This window comes from Pinus tabuliformis, chromosome 1_2 (genome assembly GCF_031772625.1).
Source record: "Pinus tabuliformis cultivar Carrire ecotype Pingquan chromosome 1_2, CPIR1, whole genome shotgun sequence".
Lineage (NCBI taxonomy): Eukaryota > Viridiplantae > Streptophyta > Pinopsida > Pinales > Pinaceae > Pinus > Pinus tabuliformis.
In genome coordinates, this window is record NC_142298.1 from 321525784 (window position 1) to 321543412 (window position 17629).

Below are 17629 nucleotides of genomic sequence, written 5' to 3' on the forward strand. Positions count from 1 at the left end.
TTTTTCTCTGTTTTTATTTGCATGTCCCCAACAAGGTCGGGATATAAGGAGTTAGGGCTTGAACTGGTTGAACCTTTGCAAGACCAGCCTCGCAAATCCCGACGGCCTCCCATGGCGGACGAGAAGAAAGACGAGGGGGCAGGAGATCCCATCAAAATCTTGCTCGAAGAAGCGCTCGAGCGACAACGGAACGCGATGATGGACAGCTTTGCGCAGATCCTTCAGCGGCTACCCAGAAGCGGCGCATCGGCTTCCAGCAGCTCCTCTGGAAACGCCACACCCTTTAAGGTACAAGTTAATTTTGAAATCCCCATATTCGAGGGTCAGATAGACGCCGATGCCGTAGATAAATGGTTAAATCTGCTAGAGGGTTATTTTTCTGTTCATGAATTTTCGAGTCGGGAAAAGATTGTTTTTGCTCTTCTCAAAGCAGCCCCCCACGTCAAGGACTGGTGGGAAACCTACTGCGAGCAGAAGGATGAAAGTATTGGCTCACTATTTTCAGCCGCACCCACCTGGGATTCGTTCCGGGATGCCATCAAGGAGCAGTACTACCCTGTCGGAAGCTATGAGGATGAATACATAAAGTGGACCATGCTGCGGCAGGGAAGGGACCAAGACGTGCTGGAGTTCACCAATCTTTTCCATACCCTTCGCACAAAGTTGGGTATCAAGGATTCGGAGCAACATTTGATACTCAAATACCGTGGCTGCCTGCACAAGTACATCCAGGAAGAAATACAGTTCCTAAACATCCCCTTGCTCGGCGCAGCATACCGGTATGCCGTCAAGGTCGAGCAGAAGTTTAAACAAAAGAAGCGAGACTTTGGATCTGCGAATCCAAAGCAGGGGAAAGGTGCCCCTAAACCACAGAACAAAGGACAAAGTCAAGGCGGGACAGCCCAAGACAACCAGCCGAAGCTGCAAGCAAAGAGCAACGCCGCGAAGCCGAGAAAGGACACTGGAAAATGGTGCGAGTTCCATAAGAGCTCCACTCACAACACAAGTGAGTGTCGGGCCAAGCAGTCACTGGTGGCTGAGCTAAAGGTTTCAGAATCAGATGCATGTTCCGACTCTGAGTCAGAACCCGATAAGGGGTATGAAAAAGGGAAGCAGATCATTGATGCGGATCCCAGTGCCACTGTTGCTACCGCAAAGATCCAGAAAAATGAACCCGAAGATCCAGAGGAGGAGGAGCGTCTCTTCCACTCCCAGATGTGGGTAAAGGGCTCCCCGATACAGTTCATTGTTGATAGCGGGAGTCAAAAGAACCTCATTTCGACAGAGGTCGTGAAGCGGTTGGGCTTACCGACCACAGCACATCCACAACCATACACCATTGGGTGGCTTCACCAAGGGCGAGATCTTCACGTGAGCCAGCAGTGTCGCCTTCCATACAACATCAAGCCCTTCACGGATGAGGTATTATGTGACATTGCTCCCCTTGAAGTTTGTGATGTATTACTAGGACAACCATACTTGTGGAAGCGACATGCTGTGTATGAATCAAGGCCCCGTGCTGTTATTATTACGTTGGGAAATAAGTTGTTCAGGATACTAGAGGTAGAAGCACCTGCCGCCATCTCTTTGATTACTGCAAAACAATGCAGTAACATCATTTCCAAAACCAGGAAATTTGTTTTCCTGATGATACGCCCTCAAGGGAAGAAGAAGACAGTGGCCGCGGCCTCCAAACGGGGTCCCTCTGCACGACAACTACAGATGGACAAGATTGTGGAGGAGTACGAAGACATCTTCACCTCCCCGGCAGGGGTTTCTCTGCACTGTTAAGTCAAGCACTCCATCGATCTGACCCCAGGTGCGCCGCTACCCAATGGACCAATTTATCGGCGCTCCGTTCTGGAGAACAATGAAATCAAGAGGCAGATTCAGGAGCTCCTGCAGAAAGGTCACATCCGTCCGAGTTCTTCGCCCTGTGGGAGCCCGATAGTGTTGGTACAGAAGAAGGATGGGACGTGGAGACTCTGTATTGACTATCGGGCGCTGAACAAGATCACTGTCCATAATAGGTACCCGATCACGCGGATTGATGACCTCCTAGACCAACTAAAGGGGGCGAAATATTTCAGCAAGATCGATTTGAAGTCAGGATATCACCAGGTACCAATTGAACCCTCAGATGTGTGGAAGACTGCCTTCAAATCCAAGGAGGGCCTCTTCGAATGGTTGGTCATGCCTTTCGGATTGACGAATGCTCCTGCAACCTTTATGAGGCTAATGGATGACATCTTGCGGCCATTCACCAACTCCTTTGTAGTAGTATACTTGGATGACATTCTAATCTTCAGCCAGAGTTGGGAAGAGCACCTCGACCACATCCGACAGGTTCTCCAAACACTGCGGCAACACAAGCTATGTGCCAATTTGGAGAAATGCACTTTTGGCATGACCGAGGTTCAGTATCTAGGATACATCATTGATGAACAGGGGGTGCATGTCGATCCAGCCAAGGTCCAAGTCATTCGGGATTGGCCCTCTCCAACCACTCTAACAGAGCTCTGCAGCTTTCTAGGTCTTGCCAACTTCTACCGCAGGTTTGTGTTGGGATTTTCTCATATTTCTTGGCCCTTGAGTCAAGTCACCAAGGGTGGGGCGAAAGCAAAATTCTTTTGGTCTGAATCTCAACAGAAGGCATTCAGGGAGTTGAAGGATCGCCTCTGCACGGCACCAGTGCTCGCGTTACCAGATTTACAACAACCATTTGAGGTCGAGACAGATGCCTTTGACTATGCTATTGGGGCAGTCCTTACTCAACATGGACATCCAGTGGCATATCACAGTGAAACACTTTCAGACACAGTCCGGAAGTACCCCACTTATGATAAAGAGATGTATTCCATTGTACAGGCCTGCCGACAATGGAAGCATTACATTTTGGGGAAGGAAACGGTCATCCACACAGACCACCGACCTCTGCAGTTCATACAGACCCAAGGGAAATTGCAGAATGATCGCCATCAGAAGTGGTCTACATACCTGCAACAGTTTCACTTGAATATCAAGTATAAAAAGGGCAGCACCAATAATGTTGCAGATTGCCTCAGTCGACCACCGATCATGGCGCTAACCACCGTGCTCAACTCTTGCGGGCACGAGACTTCTGATTGGCCACTTCTCTACAAAAGCGACCCAGAATTCGGCCACACATACCAGACACTCTTGGAGGGTCAGCAGGTTGCAGATTTTCACCTCCAGGATGCCCTATTATGCCACCTCGGTCACCTTTTTGTTCCTTCAAGCGAGCGTGCCAAGATGATTTGGGAAGCACACTACAGTCGGGCTGCTGGGCATTTCGGGATCGAGAAAACAGTGGCAGTACTGCAAAACTATTTCTATTGGCCGAATCTTCGACATGATGTTGGGAAGTACATCCGATCATGTACTGCCTGTGCCATTGCCAAACCGACTATTAAGAAGCAAGGCCTCTATACCCCGTTGCCTACCCCTAGTCGACCTTGGGAATCCATCTCCATGGATTACATGTTAGGCCTTCCTTCCACTAAGCATGGAAATGACTGTGTTTTTGTGGTCGTCGACAGGTTCTCAAAGATGGCTATTATGATGGCCTGCAAGAAGAATATCACAACAGAAGCCACTGCTAAACTCTTCTTTGAACGAGTGTGGGTGCACTTTGGGATCCCACAGTCTATCATCTCAGATCGGGACAGTCGGTTTCTCAGCACCTTTTGGTCCAGTCTCTGGTCAATGCTGGACACCAAACTCACGAAGTCCACAGCCTTCCATCCTCAAACTGATGGCCAGACAGAGGTTGTCAATAGGATGATTGTACACATTCTGCGCATGTATAACTCAAAGCATCCACGCACATGGGACGAGAGCCTCCCCTACGTTCAGCACAGCTACAACCGAGCTCTTCACAGCTCCACTGGCCATAGCCCTTTTCAGGTGGGTTTGGGTTTCCAGCCATTATGCCCCATTGATGTGGCCATGCCACTTGCAGCTACTCACATGAATTCAGCTCATGTCCAGTCCGAAACAGATAAGGCCACCAGCTTCATTGAGCACATCCAACATATTCGCCAGCAGGTCCATGACATTCTTGAGAAATCAAATGCCAAGTACAAGCAGCGACATGATCAACATCGGGTGCCACACAAGTTTCAGGTGGGCGACAAAGTCTGGTTGCATTTGCAAAAGGAACACCTTACTGGAGCCTATCGAAAATTGAGACCACTCCGATATGGTCCCTACACCATTACTAAGGCTATGGGATACAATGCATTTGAGCTTAGCATTCCCCCATTCCTTGGCCTGCACCCAGTATTTAATGTGGACCGCCTTCGGCCATACTTTCCACCATTTCTAGACACATCCGACATTGCAGAACAGCTCAAACCCACAGAATTAAATCCAGATTGCATGGAACAAGCTGCAACTGATCGGAACATGGACACACAGATCAAGAACACTCGCCAACAGAATATCCAACTGTATCGAGTTGTCAAAGCGGGCCAACTCCTTCAGCAGGGCAAGTGGCTCACCAGGGAACAAGTTCAGCAGAAGTTTCCTCATCTCATGGAGGAGCTCAACGCAATGGGGACCATTGCTTCCTAAGGGGGGAGGAATGATCCAGGTGGATATTGGTGGCAACCTGCCAAGTCCACCTGGACCCCCGCCATTGTCTTTCTCAGCATTTTCGGTTTCCTTAATTGTAGCACAACTTACTATTTTTAGCAGTTTTTCGGGTCCTGAACTTCCGGAGCCGTTTTAAGGCCCTAAACGACGTTTTTTGGGGAATCCGGATAGTGCTCGGATAGATCTTTCTAATGAGCTATTGCACGCGTCAAACGGAGATCATATGCCAAAGTTACGACCCCGGGAAGTTGATGTACCAACTTACCCCCAAATGGGGCCCACAGTTTGGCGTTTCATCTCCTAGGGTTAGGTTTTGGAATGTTAAGGGTTTTTCCATTGTTTCTCAACAATAAATAGGCCTTCGAGCCTCATTGTAACACAGTTCAGAGGCATGTAGCCATCACATCTCTTCTCAGAGATAAGCTACCATCGCCCTAGCTAGTTTATTTCCATTTCTGTTTGTAAGCATATTTCAGTATTTTCCATTAATGAAATGAAGTATTATTTCCGCTGCATCTTTGTGTATATGGTTATCTCTGTAATTTGTTGCGTTCCTGTTTAAATCCGGATCATCCACCTCTTGTACTCCAAAGAAACATTTGGATCTTTTTGCATATAATTGTTTCTCCTCCAATAGTTGTAGCATCCTGTAAACATGTTCAACATGATCCTTCCAAGACTTGTTGTAGATTAGTATATCATCAAAAAATACTAACACAAATTTTCTAAGGAAGGGTTTGAAAATGGAATTCATCAAACCTTGAAATGTAGAAGGTTTATTGGTAAGGCCAAAAGGCATGACCAAAAATTCATAATGACCCTCATGAGTTCTAAATGTTGTTTTCGGAATGTCTTCAGTCTTCATTCTGATTTGATGATATCCTGAACAAAGATCCAACTTGGTGAAGTAAATTGTTCCATGCAATTCATCCAGTAATTCATCAATGACAGGAATGGGAAACTTATCTTTAAAAGTGAGCTTGTTGAGCTCCCTATAATCCGGACACATGCGCCATGATCCATCCTTCTTGTGCACCAATACTACTGGAGCGGAGAAAGAACTTTGACTAGGTTGAATTATACCAGCCTCTAACATTTCTGCAACCATACGTTCAATTTCACTCTTTTGGGCATAGGGATATATGTACGGCCTGATGTTTGGAAGAACACTTCCTAGAATCAGATGAATAGCATGATCATGATCACGAATAGGTGGGAGACCTTTGGAAGTCTCAAATACCTTGGAATGATTGTCCAAGACTTTTTGGAGATTTGGAGAAATATATGATTCCGATGTGGAAACATCTAGCGAACATAATTGTGCAATTACACCTCTTTGTTCCTTTTTTAGAAGCTTTGTCATATCGTTAGAGCTGATTATCTTTCCCGGTTTCCCTGCAATACCCCTTAATTCAACTTCCTTTCCTTCTGCATAAAATTTCATGAAAATTTCTTGAAATTTAAAAGATATTGTACCCAAGGATTGTAGCCATTGGACTCCTAGTACGACATCAGCACCTCCCATTGGAATGGAAAGCATTGGGCTAGTCAATACATATTCTCCCATGGATAGCTTGATATTATGGCACTTTCTAGAGCAATTTATTGTTCCTCCATTTGCAACCATCACTTGACACTCTGGTGCTGGATATAAGAAGCAATTCAATTATTTTGCTACCTTACAACTAATAAAATTGTGGGTACTTCCTAAATCAATCAACACTATTACCTTTTTCTTCTTGATTTGTCCTTCTATCTTGATGGTTTGAGGAGTGGTAATTCCCGCCAATGCATTACAATATATGGTCAGATTCATTTCTTCTTTATCTAGGCTATGTTCCTGGAGTATATCCTCTTCTTTTGACCTTTCTTGCTCCTTTTCTTCTTCCTCTTCACAATCTATGTAGAATAATTTCTTCTCAGCACACTTATGACCTTTAGCGTATTTGCTATCACAACTGTAACAAAGCCCTTTTGCTCTTTTTTCTTCGAATTGTTGTGGTGTCAAACTTATAGGTTGTGGAAGACTAGGGGCAAAAACACTTCCATCTTTATAGTTTTGAGTGGTATGCTTCCTGGTTGCCATAATTTTGCTTTCCATTTTTCTTGCTAACGTGAATGCCTTCTCTAATGAATCAGGTTCCCAAAGGTGAACATCATGTTGGATATTATCCTTTAAAGTCCCTATGAACACATCAATCCTATGCTCCTCTAGAATATCTTTTACCCTTATGTTCAATTTTTGGAACTCCTCAATGTGCTCCATTATTGAACCCTTTTGTTTGAGACTTATCAATTGGCTAAAAAAAGTGTTGCTTTTTGTATCCTCATAATGTGCTGTCAATTCTTCCGTAAAAATTGCCCAAGTGATAATTTGTTTACGAGAGAAAAGCCATTGATAACATACAAACTGATTTGGTTCCAAATATAAAGTTGCAATACATACCTTTTGTGTGTTTTGCACATTATTGAGATCGAAAAATTGCTCCATCTGTAATATCCATGTTGTGGGATCCTTGCCATCAAACTTCCTCATATCGATTTTTGGAATATGGTGGGTCTTCGATCCAACCTTATAGTCTATGAAATCATGATTAACATTTCTTTTGTTCTCATCATGAGTTTCATTTACTACCCTTTCACCATTAGTAAGCATTCCTTGTAGAAACTTTGTCAAATCTGTCTTCAAATCTGCCTTCAAATCTTCCATTCCTATCTTCAAATATTCCATGCTTGTCTTTAAACAATCCATCTTAGTTTCTACGCCTTTCTTTAAACCATCCATCTTATCTTCTACATCTTTCTTTAAACCATCCACCTTAGATTATGTTGTTTTTTGTGCAAGTGACACTTGTTGCACTTGGTCTCGTAATTTTGATATATCATGTTGCATTTCTTCCTCTTCTTCATGAGTCATGCTAGAGCTTTTAGGTTGCCTACTAGGTGTTTGCATTTTCTTCCCTTGGGTCATCAATTACCGATAATAATGCTTTACTATTCCCTTTGAATTCCTTCAAACTAATTTTTCAGACCAAGCTTATGCAAAAATTTAAAAAAACTACACACCTTTTTTCACTTTGTAGGAGCTTGATATTGAATCTGATGTATCTCTGTAATTTTCAATCATCTAATTCTGAAATTTCAACCTGCGATAGCCCTCTGTGTCCTCTTTCCAATGCCACTAGTCTGATCCAAATTGGATTCTCCAGGGAAGAGTTATGCCAAATCTCCCACAGTGACCTGATTATAGACTAGTTCAGTAGAGCAAACTTGTATGACGTGCCACAAGTCACTGTTTCAACCTTTGGCTCTAAAAAATATATACAAGAAAACTACAGTCCATCCTCTTTCTGTACCTTCTTACAAAATTTGAATCCGATGCTCAGAGAGAAAGTTATGATGATTTTCTCTAGGTCACCTGTTTGGAATGTAATTCAGGAGTCTGCAAAAAGACCAACTTCCTCAGATCATATCTCCGCAAATATAGCGCGAAAAGCTCTGAAATTCAGATTCGAGATTAGGCGTGATGTCTTTTCAAATGGGTTTTTTTTAGCTTCTGAAACGTCGCAGAAAAAATTTATAGCAAAAATGCCATGATGACATGTTTGGAGCAGTGAAACCCTAGAATCCAAAGCTCTGATACCAAATGTTATGAAACCAGCTCAAGAAAAGATAGGAAAGATAGATCAACACCTTAGAATTCAGCCTCTTCGAGGGGGCAACCTCCTTTACATTACATAAATGAACAATTCTTCGATGATACAAATGACAAAACCTCCTTTCTATATATAAGAGCCTAAGGAGTCACAATATAACCCAGTCGACCTAACAATAATAATATAAAGCCACAAAAATAACAATAGAGGGTTTCTATGGGGCACAATAATAACAATATGGGGACAATAGGGGCACAACAATATTAATAAGGGGTACAACTACAATAGTAATGGGGTAATCACTAGTATTATAGGGATCTAACAAAGCCCTTTTTCTCTTTTTTCTTTCAATTGTTGTGGTGTAACCCTTGTAGGTTGTGGAAGGCTAGGAGAAACAACACTTCCATCTTTATAGTTGTGATGGGTAGACTTCCTTGTTGCCATAATTTTACTTTCCATTATGTAACAAAGCCCTTTTACTATTTCCAATTGTTGTGGTGTTGCTCTAAAGAAGGTGTTGCTCTTTGTATCCTCATAATGTGCTATCATTTCCTCCGTGAAAATTGACCACGTAACAAGTTGTTTACGAGAGCAAAGCCCTTTATACCATAGAAATTGATCCGTTTCTAAATATGAAGATGCAATACATACCTTTTGTAATAGTGGTACACCATTTAGATCAAAATATTGCTCCATCTAAAGTATCCAATTTATCGGATCCTTGCCATCAAACTTCCTCATCTTGCTTTTTCTTGATTTTAGGAGCTCGATCTTGAAACGACTGTAACTTTGTACTTTTGGATCTTTGAGTTCTGAAATTGCGACCTGCAGTAGCCCTCTGTGTCCTCTTTCCAATGCCACCAGTCTGATCCAAATTGGATTCTCCAAGAAAGAGTTATGTGAAATCTCCCACAGTGACCTGATTATAGACTAGTTCAGTATAGTGGACTTGTACGACGTGCCACGTGTCACTGTTTCGACCTTTGGCTCTAAAATACATATACAAGAAACTACAGTCTATCCTCTTTCTGTACCTTCTTACTAATTTTCAATCTAATGCCCAGAGAGAAAGTTATGATGATTTTCCCCAAGTCACCTGTTTGGAATGTAATTCAGGAGTCTGCAAAAAGACCAACTTCCTCAGATCATATCTCCGCAAATATAGTGCGAAAAGCTCTGAAATTCGGATCCGAGATTCAGCGCAATGTCTTTTCAAATGGGTTTTTTTTAGCTTCTAAAACGTCGCAGAAAAAAGTTATAGAAAAAATGCCACAATGACGTGTTTGGAGCAATGAAACCCTAGAATCCAAAGCTCTGATACCAAATGTTATGAAACCAGCTCAAGAAAAGATAGGAAAGATAGATCAACACCTTAGAATTCAGCCTCTTCGAGGGGGCAACCTCCTTTACATTACACAAATGAGCAATTCTTCGATGATACAAATGAAAAGACCTCCTTTCTATATATAGAAGTCTAAGGTGTCATAATATAATCAGAGTCGACATAACAATAATAATGTAAGGGCACAATAATAACAATAGTGGGCTTCTATGGGGCACAATAGTAACAATATGGGCACTACATGGGTACATCAATATCATAAGGGGCTTGTACTAATAACAATAAGGGGTTACACTAGTAGTATAGGGGCCTAATAATGATCTTCAGGGCTCCATGGTGCAAGTGGCCCAATCTTCTATGCCATAGCTCGCCAACATCTTGGCTCTACACCATCTCAACTTTCGAACTCAAAGCAGCAAAGTCGTCTACCTCCAGCTTGTAGAGATTCTTAACTTGAATCCCTATTCACTTTGTCTGTCTAGTGTTGTGCCTCAGGAATACCTTTCCTTTCCTAAAGACCACATCATAGCCTTTATCTTCTAGCATAGCAACAGACACAAGATTCTTCTTCAGACTTGGTACATATTTAACATCAGTCAAGGTGAAAGGAATTCCATGCTCCCTCTGAAACACAACCGTACCTTCACCTGAAACACGGTACTTTCCATCATTGCCCATCTCGATCGACATCTGGAGATCCTTCTCCTCCAAGGTACTGAAAAGATTCTTATCACCTGACATGTGGAATGAAGCTCCACTATCCAAGTACCACACACATCCCACCATGGATAAAACCATGCATGCGATAAGCGAGAAATCCAAATCAAACTGTGAGGCCAGTGCCTCACCATCAGATCCCTTTGAGGATCCTGTCTTGGATTTCTTCTGTGGACAATTCGTAGCATAATGGCCCACTTCATGACAATGAAAGAATTGCACTTTCGATTTGTCAAACTTCTTCCCACCATGGGAAGAACCGGATTTGGGATTGGATGCCTTCCCTTTCCCTTTCCCCACCTTACTCGCTAAGGCTAGATTTTCCTCATCATCTTGCTTCATTGAGGTTCCATCTCTGGTGCTTCTTCTTATTTCCTCCTGCATCATATCCGACCAAAGTCGTTCCCTATCTGGCAGTTTTTCTCTTCCATTAACCAAGTCTTGTTAGCTATGCCAGCTCTTAGGAAGACCGAGGAGTGCAAGACTCACCATGTCATCATCAGTGGTCGTGATCCCTACACTTCCAAGCTCATCCCTGCAGGTGGTGAGCTTGTTCAGATATGTAGAGATTGTGTCACCCTTTTCACACTTGATTTTCCGAAGCTTGTCTTTCAGCACTAGTTTCCTCTGATCGTTGTTGTTCTGATATAAATCTTTCAATGTTTTCCACATCGAAAACAGTGTCTCCTTCCCATGGAGACTTGAGACTATGTGGTCTCGAACTCCCTCTAGAAGGATTCTCCTAGTTCTAACCACACATTTCTTCCATTCTGCCAATTCAGTAGTATCAGTCAGCTTGGGGACTTCTTGATCAATGAAGTCCTTTAGACCGTTATCCTCTAATACTGCTTCCATGCAATCCTTCCAGGCTATATAATTCAAACTGACATCAAGAGCATATTCGAGTCTTAAATTGTTGAACGCCATTAGTGAAATTGAGATGTGATAAGAACTCGATTTCTATATTCAGGAACCACAAACTTCAAACTTCGAACTTCTTGTATATTGTTCTTCGCCTTAATCACATTTGCTCTGATACCATGTAGAAATTCCTACTGTAGATCAACAGATTATGCAATATACTAAAGCAAAATACAAGATCTACTTCTATAACAAACTTTGCAGAAGCTTAATCGAATAGAGCAAGATCAATGAGAAAAATATAACTGAGAATGAGAAATCAATCACACATAACACAGAATAAATAACTCGGGCAAAGCCTCAGCCTAAAACCCCAACCTTTGTATTATCATACAAGTGGAAATATGTTCGAGTTACAAAAAGAATCAGCTCACAAGCTATCCTGCTCTCTCTGCAATCAAACAATACAGCGCACAGACTAAATAGACACAGCATATGTCCTCCTCAAGCCCTCCAAGCCTCCTATTTCCTTACGCAATTTTTCTTGGGGTCCAGTGATGCCAGATGTGTGAATTGGCCTCATCACACTCCCAAAAACTGAAGAAGTAACCGCACAATCCTCAAGGAATAAATTCCTTCTGCATGCAAGAGATATTCATAATGGAATATTCCTGCAACTGATATTACATTGTCCCTCCATCTAATCTCAACTGGGTCTTTGTCTGAACTGACATGCATGAGTTATTTATGAGAGAATATTCATTTATCTGAAGTGCAACAGTTACATGCATGCATACATTAACTAACTGAACTAACAATTAATTAAACAAATTGTTTGAATTAATCTAACTGGACTTGACTCAGTTAACTGAGTGAACTAATTACAACTCAATGTTACAACTCATCATTATCTCTTTAACTGATGGATAAATTCCTCAATCAATGGAGAAACTGTTGCATGTCCCCACATAGACTTCATGTTTGATTTTCTACAACTAATTAACTCATGGTGAATTAATTAATTATTTTACAAACAGCTACTAAGATCAAATTCGAATTTTTACTTCTCTATTTTAGTTCAAGGACTAACTAAAATAGGAAGGTACCCCGAAATGCTATTTATAGCAGTACTAAATTTAGCACTTCTATATTTAGCATTTCTTGTTGCTATTCTCAACAATCAATATGCCATGGAGTTGATCAAGTGTGAGACTTTTCAGATCCTACATTTCTTCAATAGCAGAGACTTTGGAATCGAACTTTGGAGTTAGTGATCTCAAAATCTTCTCAACAACAGTAGCATCTTTTATTTCATCACCAATATTTCTCATAATGTATTCTAAATGATTTGATTTTATCACTTTTTACCTTGGTGTCATCTTCATAAATTTGGATAAGCTTATCCCACATTGCCTTTGTTGTTTTCAGTTGCATTACTTTCATGAACTCAAACTTGGCTAGACTTCCCAAGATGGAATTCATAGTCTTTGCATTGATTTCATATTGTTTCTTTCCTACAGTATCTGTGGGAATAGAGGTTGGATATTGATATCCACTTTCAATGATTTCCCATACATTATCTCCCAGTGCCTGCAAGTATGCTCTCATCCTGACTTTCCAAAAGAAAAAGTTAGTTCCATTAAATAAAGGTGGCTTGATAAAAAAAATACTCAATTTTTACTACTCATCTTGATGGATCTCTGTTGAGTAGGTAAATCCTCTCTGCGGACAGAGACGATCCCTCTAGCCTAATGAGTGGGTCTAGCAACAAATGAGACAATCTACAAGACACTTTCCTAAACTACAATCGAAATAAGAGAAGAGGAAGGAGACCTACCTCGCTCTAATGCTATAATGTGCTCTTCTGATGAAGATCTTGATCACTTGCTCCTCAGGCTCAGTCCTTGCTGCTCATAACGTTTGAATATCTGCACAAGAGGCCAAAGATGTGAGAAAACATAAAAGTGCAACAAGTATAATCAAATGTAATCCACTTAACAGATCAAGGAGCATTAAGATAATTGAAGCATTGACACAAACATTTATGGGAAGTGAAACAGCAGTTGTATATATTAATAAACAAAAGAGGAAGCATACAACCTAGACCTTGATGTTAGTAGCCCTCCTTGAGTGAATTTCCAAGTCCAAGCTCAAGCTCTCCAAGCACTCCTTCTCCCAGCCAAAGTGAATAGCATGTAGGCACTATCTCAGCATAAGTGTGCCAATAATCAGAGACCAACCATTTGGGAATGGAGGAGGATGAATTTATAGGCAGGGAGAGGGAGTTAGGATCTCACCAAATATAGGGGAAGGTCCTCATCTCAAGGAGAAAGCTCATAGGGATAAGATCAAAGGGAAATATTGGGAGAATTCGACCACATCCACAACGAACATAATCCATCTCGACATTCTGGAAGCCTCTATATCACGAAGCTTCTCATCCACTTTGGGAAAACTTGCCTTGTAGGGATCAGCGTGAGTATCCAGGAAAAATCCGCACTGGTAGCATGAGACTCATATAGTGCAACCTGCCATCAGCATGAGAGGGCAGTGTCACAGTCACGCTGACCCATAAATTAGGGTTTTGAGCTCATTTTTCTCAGGAAAGGCTCAAGGAAACTTTTCATTAGTTCTTCAAAGAGGATCTGGATTACATATCAGGATGGGTACACTGCATAGTTGTCAAGCTTTTGGCACTTCGGGGTATGAAACATGGAAGTGCAGGAGGTGTGACAAAATATTGTGTAACAGATTCCCCCTAAAGCATGAAGGTAGAACAAGGAGTGATAATTGAGATGCTTTACAAGCCAGTGGAAGGACTAGAACAAACACCATCAGGAGACTTGTAAATCAAGGGCATATATACGTATACATATATGATACCTCTTTCATATATATCAAAACATGAATCCATGGTATGTACGCAATGACCCAGATAGAAAGGACCATGTAAAAAGATCCACGGTATGGGCGCAACCATCCGAATGAAAAGGATCGTCTAGAGGTCTAAGATCCATGGTATAGATGCAGCCACCTGATATAGAAGGACCATCATCATCATATATATAAAGTCCCACGGTATGGTCACAACCATCTGTATAGAGGAAACACGTATACAATCATGAATAATACATAACTCCACGCAGTATGAGTTATATCAGACAAAACTCAAGTCGAACATGCGCTTCATCCCAACCCGATTAAAGTACGAATTCTAACATGTGAATGAATGTGTCGAAGTCGAATATGCTATAAAACCACCTGATTACCGGCCAATGATGTGAATCGTTAACGGGCACGAGAGAAACCACCAAGAATGATAATGGATCTCAAGGTATAATAGTACAATCCATGAATGTGAAAAATAAGCTGAAGTCGAACACTCGTGGATTCATTCGATCGAAGGTCAATGATGAAAACCTGTCGTCGAATGTGAAGAACTTGCCATTAAGGCATGCAAGCTCAAAGGTACTGAAAGGGAGTTTCTAAGTCATCTTCCTGGATAATGAGCTGAAGTTGACAGGAAATGACCCATCGAAGGAGGGCCATAATGATTCCCTCGTCATCGACACGAAACAACGAATAAAGTGGAATAAGCGAGTATGATCAAGGACTGTGGCAAAAATTCAAACAATGTATAGGTAATAAACTACATATAGGACTTCTTTTGAACATATTGGTGACACGACTCCGAAGTGTGGCATCATTTGACTCAACATAAGACCAAGGGTCATGACAACGAAGTGGAATAGTCAGATGAGAGGCAAAATGGATCACCCAAACCCAGAAGGACAAGTGACTGAGTGAGGATATCCCAAACCTGACACGAGAAACAGATGATTGTCATGTTCAAGAGTGACATGCTGCTATATAATAGATGTTTCACTTTCACTTTCCCCCTCGCTATTTCTAGCGAGTACCTCTTTATTTTTACACAAGCTTGAAGAGGATACCATATGCTTGTCATATAAGTTCATCCTTCAGATCAATCCATCCTAGTAAGCTTTATGAGCTCTAGGAAGGAGAAACTCGACCTCATCATGGTGACAAGTCCTGCGTCGTTAAGTTTTATGAGTCTGAAAGAGGTGAAACTCAACATCTTTTCATGTTTAAAGAGTTTGAAAAAGAAGCGGAAAATAAAACTCCAAAGGTCCCTTTTCGTAAATCATCTCTTGAACCCAAAAATATAGAAAATAATATCCAAGAGAACCTATTAGCCATGTTCGACTAGGGTATTCCTTTTTCGAACAATAGTATATCTTAGTTTGGAAAAGGGTTAAACTTATACTAAGTAGATGTCATTTCGTTTACTTTTATGAGTTCGAAAATACAAGTGCTCAACAATCTTTTCATATATTTGGAGTCAGAAAAGAGTTGAAAGATGACTCCACCTGGAGGAAAGAGTGGTATAAAAGGATAGCAATTGGTTCCAGTGATGATGGAACTGATCAAAACATGTAAAGGTCAAGAGGCTAGCTAATAACACCACTCATTGCAGATGTTCCTCAGGCAAAGGTAAAACAACCAAGTGAAAGTGAATGATCGGCCAAAGAGATGGTGGTCAAGGAATGGAAAAACCAAGGCTCATCTGGCAAAAGTCGGTCGATAAAAATGACAATCACGAGATGTAAAGTGGGAATGGTTTCATTTTTACATAATCTTAAAACATGAGAAATTATGCTTGAGTAGACTTGAAGATAGTTTCATTTTTTTTCACAAGCTTGAAATATGGGAAAAAACTATGCTTAGATTTGGTTTCATTTTTACACAAGCTTGAAACAAAGATAAACTATGCTTGAGATGAGTTTTCATGCCCCCAGCAGAAAGACTCAATTCAAGGTACATGCCCCCCAAGCTTCATTTCGTTCACCTAAGTAGACTACTGGTTACTAACAGGTGGATGGAATGAAGCTTTACTTAAGAGACCAAGTGAAAGACTCGACTGGGATTTTACAAGATCTAATCAAAGACTCGAATTATAAGAGGATTTGTTTGATTTTTTAATGAGCTTGACACAGGAAAAGAACCATTCTTATGGAGACCTATTTCATTTTTTAACGAGGTTGATATAGTAAAAGAACTATCCTCATAGCCCTTGTTTCATTTTTTAACGAGCTTGACACAAGACAAGGAACTTTGCTCCATCCACTTGATCACGGACCAAAAGAGGAAGCATACAACCCAAGCCTTGATGTTAGTAGCCCTCCTTGAGTGAATGTCCAAGTCTAAGATCAACCTCTCCAGACACTCCTTCTCTAACCCAAAGTGAATAACATGTAGGCACTATCTCAGCATAAGGGTGCCAATAATCAGAGACCAACCATTTGGGAATGGAGGAGGATTAGTTTATATGTAGGGAGAGGGAGTTAGGATCTCACCAAAGATAGGGGAAGGTCCTCATCTCAAGGAGGAATCTCATAGGGATAAGATCAAAGGGTAATATTGGGAGAATTCGACCACATCCACAACGAACATCATCCAGCTCGCCATTCTGGAAGCCTCTAGATCACGAAGCTTCTCCTCCACTTTGGGAAAACTTTCCTTTTAGGGATCAGCGTGAGTATCTAGGCAAAATCCATGCTGGTAGCGCGAGGCTCATATGGTGCAACCTGCCATCAACACGAGAGGGCAGTGTCATAGTCGCATTGACCCATAAATTAGGGTTTTGAGCTCATTTTTCTCAGGAAAGGCTCAAGGCAACTTTTCATTAGTTCTTCAGGGAGGATCTGGATTTCATATCAGGATGGGTACACTGCATAGTTGTCAAGCTTTTGGCACTCTGGGGTATGACATAGGGAAGTGCATGAGGTGTGACAAAATACTGTGTAACAATATCCTTCAAGCAATCAAGCTTCTTCTGAAGGACCTCCTCTGCTACTAATTGTTGGGAAAAACACTGAGAGGGGTGGGGGTGAATCAGTATTTTCAAAAATCACTTAAACTTTTCTTTTCTTATTCATATTTCTATATGCAACTATAATGAAGTAAAATTGTGGTTGTATGTGATTGTTAAGAAGACAATTAACATATATTCAGTTAACTATCTTTTCAATTAATTCATCATTTGTTTAACTTGAACCAATGTGTCAGTACTTCATTAGGCATTAATTAAATAGTAAAAATGTGAAGTGATAACAGAATAAACCATCACATATAAGCAACACATCAACACACATGAACATCAGGATTTTTAGGTGGACACCCAATGTGGGAGAAAACCACCATTGTTGTCGTCATTGTCTTCATATTTTATTATAATGAAAAATTTCTTACAATCTTGTCTTGGCGCGGACTCATACCAGAACGTAGGCACCCACCTGCAGAAGGTTACAACCTTCTCTCTTTCTCCAGCACCCACTAGAAGGGAGCTCCAACCCCTTGATCTTGTTTACCTTCACCCAGTGAAAGGGAGCTCCAACCCCCTGATCATATTCAC